The sequence below is a fragment of the Staurois parvus genome, unplaced genomic scaffold, assembly GCF_062004578.1.
Source record: "Staurois parvus isolate SC_StPar_1 unplaced genomic scaffold, SC_StPar_1.0 ptg000187l, whole genome shotgun sequence".
Lineage (NCBI taxonomy): Eukaryota > Metazoa > Chordata > Amphibia > Anura > Ranidae > Staurois > Staurois parvus.
In genome coordinates, this window is record NW_028317983.1 from 1,102,778 (window position 1) to 1,111,222 (window position 8,445).

Sequence of the window (8,445 nt, forward strand, 5' to 3'; positions counted from 1 at the left end):
TCCCATGCTCGTCTCCAAGACTTTTTCAGGGCGTCACCCATCCTCTGGAACTCCCTACCCCAATCTATCAGACTATCACCTACTCTACTTACGTTTAGGCGATCACTGAACACCTATCTCTTCAGGGAAGCCTATCCCACCCTCTGCTAATACTGGAATCTTCTACTCTTCCAACCACTCCATCTCTTACAGTTATTACCTATTGTACCATTCACCCCTCCTTCCTAGATTGTAAGCTCCAAGGAGCAGGGCCCTCAAATCCCTCTTGTATTGAACTGTATTGTTACTGTATTGTCTCCCAATATATTGTAAAGCGCTGAGCAAACCGTTGGCACTATATAAATCCTGTATTATAATAATAATAATAATAATTATATTTATTATTTCGATCTATATGAGTGTCTGCTTTAGCTTCCATCTAAAATGGCATGGACAGGCAGATCAACGCCACTATTTCCACCTTAAAACTGAAAACCAGGCAAACAGCTAAATAAACAGTTAAAATACATATAAGGGCGTTGTTTTACCTGGAATTCTGGGTAACGTCATTGACAGGAGTGCATCAGGAGAAGATCGGTGTAGCGTGGATGATGGGGGCTGATCATTGTAAATGACATTTCCCTCTTCCCGACAGCTTCTGGTGGATCCCTGGTAAAATCATTGATCAGATCATGATATAATGTGGTCAGTGGTGTCAGACAGCATCCCCAGCTGGTTTGCTGGCATTCAGCTGCCAGCCTGGAAACTGTTATTTGCGCTGAGTGTCTGATAAGGGAGGATTAAAGGCATGGGTCATTGAACTTGTGTTGGGATGCTGCCGGGCATTGTTCATTGTGAATCCACATCGCTGGAAGATGTCATTGACATGAGGTTCACATCACGGAACATGTATTTTTCTTTAATAAAGGAATTTTACTATGATGTCTGTGTGTTTAATTACTTTGTCAATTTTTTTTGTAAACCAGTAACAATAAGGTTCCATGGACACATTCACACAGGGGTAATGATATCTGGGGGCCACCTTATTTTAAAGTCTCTTCCCCCACAGACCCCCACATATACCGGGCCACATATGTGGTATATGTGGTATAGTGTGGTTCAGGAAGAGGGGTGCGACACACTTTCTGCCCTTCCCTTTCCTACCCAGTCAGGCTTTATGAATTGATAAGAGTCTGGTATGGACATTTGAGGAGGATCCCATATCTTTGTTTTTTTTCGCGTGGGGTCCCCCTTAAAAATCCATCCCAGTCAAAGATAAGGGTCTGGTATAGATGTTTAGGTTGACCCCACACGTTTTGGTGTTTTTGTGCATGAAGTCCCCCAAAAATTGATAGCAGAACCCTATCTAGGATAATAGTCTGGTATGGATTTTAAAAATGACCCCACACCGTTGTCACCATTGTTTTTTCTTCCACAGGGCATGTGGCCACAGAAAAACAAAAAAGGTGCCCCCCTTAAACCCACAATTGCCCATTATCATAGATAGGGTCTGCTATGGATTTTTCAGGGACACTCCATGCAAGAATAAAAATGGGCTACCCTCCTCCCCTTTTTTTGCTCCAAATCTAATTTGCTTGGTTTCCTTATTGCTATTTAGCAGTAGAGCTTAAGTGAAGGTACTAGGGGCATGCAAATTGATTCAAGGGTAGGTGAATTGACATAGCTGGATTAGTAATTCACTTTTCTAGTGTACTTGAATTTGCTTAAGCTTGTGAAGGGTGGGATCCCCATAGAGTAAGAATCCCTGACTCTGTGACACCAGTGACCTAATAATGGAAATGGAATACAATAATACTACCTAATTAGGTGCTATGCTAATAAGAAAGAATAATACTTCTTTATTTGAGCAGTTATGTCACACATGGGGATTCCCTCCGAAGTGGAGACTTCCTGTTGTGGACTGCTGTTATTCTGCTCCATACTAAGTTGGAAAGAGTTAATTTATAAAATTTTTAAACAGTTCTCTGTTACATTGACCATATTCCAATTGCAGCATCATATTTATATAGGTGACTCATCCAGGAAAAGCTTACCTTTGAAACCTATATAGGATCCAAATAAGATGATTGTGCCTATTCTAAGTTTTCTTGCAGAAGTAGATGAAAAAAAAAAGTTCTATGTATATGTAGGCAGGTTGTTAATTAGGCAGCGGCTAGTCCAGGCTTAGGAAGGATTAATGTTCTGCACTCTGTTCCCGGGCTTTTCGGACCCTGCTCATCCTTCCTGGGATATAAAAGAAGGGGGAAGGTTCAAGATCATCATTGTCATTGCTGGATGCTTGTTCTCTCCGGGTCACACTGGTCCTTCTTCCTTGAGTTTCTGAACCTGCTATGGAGTGCTAAGGGGGACTGCTGTGCCCAACAGTCCGCTGGAAGACACCGGGAGTCATGAAAACTACCAAACCTTGGAGAACGCCACTAATGAACTATTACCTTGTTAAGGTATGCCTGGGCAGCCTCACTCTCCAGATACGGATGGTGCATTGTAATGTTCTGGATAGACTGTGCTGCAAAGTTTTCAATAAACTTGCATCAACTGTGTAAAGCCTGGTCTGCAGTCATTTAAATAGGTGCATGAAGGTTCTTGGTGTATGAAAGAAAAAGGTCAGTAAAGCACGTGTGGGGTATGAAGTAGAGCCACTATGGAAGAAGTACTTGGCAAGACAAGCAGAAGGACTAAAGCAGATGCTATGGGTAACCCAAAATAGTGCAAGGTACATTACAGCCAGTTGAGAAGTGCAATACCTGATGTAGGTAAAGAGCCCTCCAGTAGAAAGGGGTCAGTGATCTGGCTCAGTCTCCAGCACTTGGTTTACCAAGCCTGTGTTACAGAGACCGACAGATTGGCCGCCTGTACGGGAAAGAGGAAAGAGTTAACAAGTGCACACATATGGTCCATGCAAGGTGCATGGCGGGACCCCATACTGTCACTAGGAGTGAAGTGGCAGAGGTATGTTAGACTGCTGGAGAGGGTACAAGCTCAGTGACATCCCTCCTAATATAACATACCGGAGGAAATAATGTGTAGTAATAAGGGACAGCTCTTTTTCAGGAGGACTCTGTGTAACAATAAACTGAACATGGTAGAAGGCTCATCTCTAAGCATGGTCCCTGCCTGGTCTTGGGCATTGGTAAGCGTGTACAGGCCCACATACAGACTTTCACACTGTTCCTGTGCTAGCTAAGAGTTAGAAATGTGTATATTAGCCTTATTGAACCAGGGATCAATGGAACCATAGGATTTCTCCAGAGGTTGCTAGGGGTTCCTTAAACATTAGTGATGAGCTAGATGTTCGAGTCGAACATCAGCTGCTCATGTGTTCGGTGAACAAATGAATGGTAAGGGTGTTCAGCGAGTTGTTTGCCCGCTGCACCCCACAATGCACTGCTCTCTGACAGTGCATTGTGATTGGCTCACAGCACAATCAGCATGTCCGGTCAATGATGTCACAAGGCAGCGGGGTCATACAGTGACTTCATCAGGTAGCGCTGCCCCTTAGATATTTAAGAACTGTCGGGCCGGCAGAGAAGTCAGACAGCAGGAGCAGCATCAAGAGCAGAGTTTTTTTTTCCTTTGTTAAAGGGGGCTTCCAAATTCCGATAAGCCCCCCACCTGCAGACCCCCACCAGCCATGGTTGTGAGGAACAGGTTCTTGTCCCCATGTTGCTTTGGGGGGCATATGGCCTGGTATGGTTCAGGATGGGGGGGAGCGCTCGCTCACCCCCCCCCCCCCCCTTTCCTGACCTGCCAGGTTGCATGCTTGGATAAGGGTCTAGTATGGATTTTGTAGGGACCCCATGCCATTTTTTTTATTTTGGTGTGAGGGTTCCCCTAAAAACCCATACCAGACCCGAAGTGCTTGGTATGGATGGGGAAGACCCATGCCATATTTTGAGCTTATTTTTTAATTGCCGACAATTCTTTTTTTTTTAAATTCAGCTAATGCTGAATACATTACTGCATGGTTTTCACTACTAAAATACTGCTTGACTTAATAAAATAACTCATGCGGTATTTTAGTAATGTTTTTTAGTGAATGCCAACTTTTTTTTTAAACATACCGTACGATATCTTACCACATAATCGAATGCAGTAAGATTCCACTTAGTGAATTGTCCCCTGGGTTCGAAGTTCGTGGTCAAACTTAGGTTCAAATGAACAGGGGGGTGTTCGGCTCATCACTATTAAGCATTAATACTTATATATCACAACACTTAAACTTATAATATCCCAGAAAAGTGATCTACCTTCACCCTTGAAGGCTGGTTAAACAATATATATGTGACTTTTCTATGAGCAAATACATCAAATCAAAAGATAAAACAAAAACTAATATAAACATTTTTTTTTAAAATTATATATAAAAAAAAGAAAAAAAAATATTAATTATATATAAAAAAATTTATGTCCAAAAATCCCATCGTGTCCAAAAAAAATAAAATGATAAATAAAATTTCAAAAAGTCCCAAAAAATAATCCTCACAAGTGTAATACAAACACTCAAACTTTTTCTTCTTCTTTTGTCACCAAAACCTTCTTAATACCCGCAACACTTGATATTCGTGCACCTCAAAAAAAGAAAACTCGACATAGTGTCATACCTTAAATAATGTAAAACACACGTGCCACTCGCTGTGCAGCATGCAAAATACAATAGATGTGTATACTCTAACCCAGTGTCAAAACACATACAATTAAGTGAAATGACAATAAGAGTGAAAACACATTCACATAAGATATGCCATGCAATGTGTGAAAAACCACTCCACAGATAACACTGCCAGTGTATCACACCACACCCAAAAAAATATATATATAAAGTGATAACCAAACCACCACTCTCCATGGCTTATATTCTTCTTATACTCCTATAGAATTTTGTATGTAAGGAGGGGTAAAACAGTTCTTTCACCTTCAAATCTCCTCCCTGACACCCTGCTTTTTTTTTTTTTCCCTTCTTTTCTTTTCCCCAAGCTCCCCTTCCCTCAGGCCTCTTCCTCCTTTTATACAGTCTCTGGGGGCCCCCCTTTCCCTTACTCCATGCTTCTCTTTAGGGGTCCATTCAGAACTTCACATCGAGACAATATAAAGTACAGTCATGGTCACTCACCCTCCTTGTATATTTTCTTCTTTGTGAGTGCTCACTCGCCGATTCCCCCAAGATTCCGTTTGTGGGAGGGGGGGGGCAAACTCCCCAGACTCTCCTCGATCTCCTTGTCCTGGTTTAAAAAGTTCTTCTCTGTTTGCTTTTAGCTAGGGGGGTTTCAAGGTGCCAGGGGGAGATTGAATCGGCCACCGGCAAACGGGTCGGCGCAGCTCTCTCACTGCAAAACGCCGGCCGGCCGGCCGGCTTTCCGAACTCCCAGTGATGCTTTGCGGCCGGTCACGTGATCCTCCTTCGTCTCCCGGCATTCAGGGACTCTCTCTCTGCCGATCTCCAGCCGCTCCTCTCTCTCTCCACGCCCGCACCCAGCTCTTCTCAACAGGGGACCGTCGGGCCAGGGTAAGTCCTCCGCCACATGACTCAAAGCATGCCTGAGGGGATAGACCTGGAGGCTTGGGGAGGCCAGACAACGGAGCTCCGTCCACGAGCTCCTACATTGAGCTCTCCCACGCCGCCATGTTCAGGCCCCGCCCCACGGAGGAAAATGAAAAATAAAAACGTGAAAGGAAGTGGGCTTAAAGGGTCCCAGACTGGTACAATTAAAAAATATACCTTCCAAGGAAATGTAACCCCAGAAAGATCCCAGAGCAGGACTGAAAAAGGAGAAGTAGACCTTAGTATGGAAAGTAGTCCCAGAGCATCATTAGGCCTAGATACTAGCAACCAACAAATATCAGGCAATATAGAGATGGGAAAAGACTTACAAATACCTAACAAAAAAGAAATGGCAGAAATGTTTAAAGAATTGGAGAAAACAATAAAACAAGAAATGGTAAATATCCGTAGCGATCTGGGACACCTGTTGGAGAGAGTTGAAGAAACGGAGGAGAAGGTTAAGAGTCAGACCCAGGCGATCCTTGAACTAGAAAAAGAAATAACTAACATAGGGAAAGCCCAAGAAAAACTGCTATATAAGGTTGAGATACAAGAAAACAAAGACAGGAAGAGAAATATCCTGATACGTGGGGTCCCAGAGAACTCAAAGGGAGAAAGTCTGCAAGAGGTGGTTTGTAAAATACTTAATACTATAACAGACAGCCCTGAAATGGATAGGACTAAAATAGAAGGAACTTTTAGAAAAGGAAAAATTCAAAGAGTCCAGGGGAAAGAAAGGCCGAGAGATATATTAGTACAATTCTATGAGCTCCGGGATAAAGAAAAAATCTGGAAGAAGACCAAAGGAAAATCAGTAATTAAATATGAAGGAGGAGACATACAGATATATGCGGATCTGGCCCCAGAGACTCTGTGGAGAAGGAGATCTTTGAGACCCCTATTGGAAAGATTGAAAGAACAAAATGTGCAATATAGATGGGGGACCCCTGAATGCTTAATAGGATGGAAAAACGGGACTACAGCATACCTCAGGTTTCCAGAAGACTTGAAAAATTTTTTTGATAGTTTAAAAATTCAAAGAATGGAAATCCCTGGCTGGGAAGAAGAACAATGGGAAAATAGAACGAAGAGAAAAGAAGACTGGCAGCTTGTGGGGGGGAGGAGGCGGGGGGTAGGGGGGAGGGGGAGAGGGATGGAGGAGGAGAAATAGGTTTTTCCTTTTTTTTTTTTTTTTTTTTTTTTTTTTTTTTTGTCCTCCCCCCACCGTCCTCGTTTTATTGTGTCTGAGATAAATCTGGATGGGACCTGGGAGGTTATGGGGAGGTTAGACAAGGGGAAGTCGCCCATGGACGGAGTCTTAGCCCAAGGATTAAATCAAAAGTGGATCTTATAATCCATAAATGATTAGTAGGCAAATGATGGGCCTAAAAAGAGGGGGTAGGGGAGGGGGGAGGGGGGGAGCGGGGAGGTTGGAAGGGTGGGAAATGGGAGAGGGGGGATGTTATTTCTGCAAGATAAAAGAAGTTCTAAAAGCAAGTGAGAAGGGAGAAGGAGGAGAGGAGAAGAAGGGAGAAGAAGAGGAAATGAGAAAAGGGGAGAGAAAAGGAAAATATAGATGGAGGAAAAAAGAGGAAAATTAAGGAAGATGGAAGAGATTCAGTTTATAACATATAACGTAAATGGGATGAACTGCCCTGGGAAAAGATATAGAGTATTTATAGAACTACACCATAGGGCTGCCTCAGTGATATTTCTACAGGAGACACATCTTGAGATAAAGTCAAATGTTAGGCTGAGGTCTAGAAATCACCCAACATGGTACTACGCAGACTCCCCGGTTAAAAGAGCAAAAGGGGTAGCAATAGGTATGGCAAAGAATATTAGGTTTGAGTTGGAAGATAGAAAGACAGACCCAGATGGGAGATTCTTGTTTTTAAAGGGCAAGTTACAAGAGATTGAGTGTACACTGGCCAACATCTACTGTCCTAATAAAAAACCGGAGGCGTATCTGAAAAAAGTGTTGAGGAAGTTGATGGACTTTAAAAAAGGACGTTTGATCCTGGCAGGGGATTTTAACTTTTGTATGGATCCACAAAGGGACGCCACCTCCCATATAAAAAGAGAGGGAAATAGGGCCCTGAAATTATTGAAAAAAGAATTACACATAAGTCAATTGGTAGATTCCTGGAGAATCACACATATGCAAGATAGAGATTATACTTTCTTTTCAAATATGCATAAGAGATATTCAAGACTAGATCATATATTAATAGAACATCAATCAATTGACCATCTGATCCAAGTAGAAATAGAGCCAATATCTTTATCAGACCATGCCCCAGTTATCATGAAAATGGAATGGGGGAGGAGGAAAATCGGAGGGCTGGGATGGAAATTGAACGAGACACTTTTAGTGGAAAAGGAAATAGCTCAGAAAATAGGGCAGGAGATCGAACGCTTTTTTAAGGAGAATGAGACAGGTGAGGTATCAACAGCCACAGTGTGGGAAACTCACAAAGCATATATAAGAGGAATATTAATGGCAATTGGGGCAAGAAAGAAAAAAGAAAGAAGGGAGAAAATGAGCGACCTCTTAGAAGATATAAGTAAAATAGAACAAATACATAAGAACAGGATAACAAAAGAAATAGAGCTGAAGTTAAAAAAAAAGCAAGAAGAATTGAAAGAAGTGATAGAAGAGGAGAGGAGAAAAGTATATAACAGAGTTTTGAGTGAGAGATATAGATGGGGAGAAAGACCTGGAAAATATCTGATGAGAGCCCTGAGGAAAAAGAAAAATAGAAATTATATAGAAAAAATAAAAGATGCTAAAGGAAACATGTTGCATTCAAATAAAGATATCATCAAAGCCTTCACAGAATATTACAGGAAACTGTATAATATAAGTCCCCTGGAAGGAGTAGAAAACATACAAAGTGAGAAGA

At 42.1% G+C, this 8,445-nt stretch overlaps 1 long non-coding RNA gene across 2 annotated transcripts in view; it reads right to left on the reverse strand.

The window, feature by feature from the left end:
* LOC149462022 (uncharacterized) overlaps window positions 1-5,598 on the reverse strand; it is a 185,243-nt gene extending 179,645 nt beyond the window's left edge. Inside the window, exon 1 of one of the 2 annotated variants that reach the window (XR_016312729.1) lies at window positions 5,111-5,598. This is a non-coding gene — a long non-coding RNA (uncharacterized LOC149462022). Of the gene's footprint in view, window positions 1-527; window positions 710-5,110 lie in introns of those variants that run through there. The other variant, XR_016312728.1, reaches the window with a different exon arrangement.
* Between the last annotated feature and the right edge of the window lie 2,847 nt (window positions 5,599-8,445).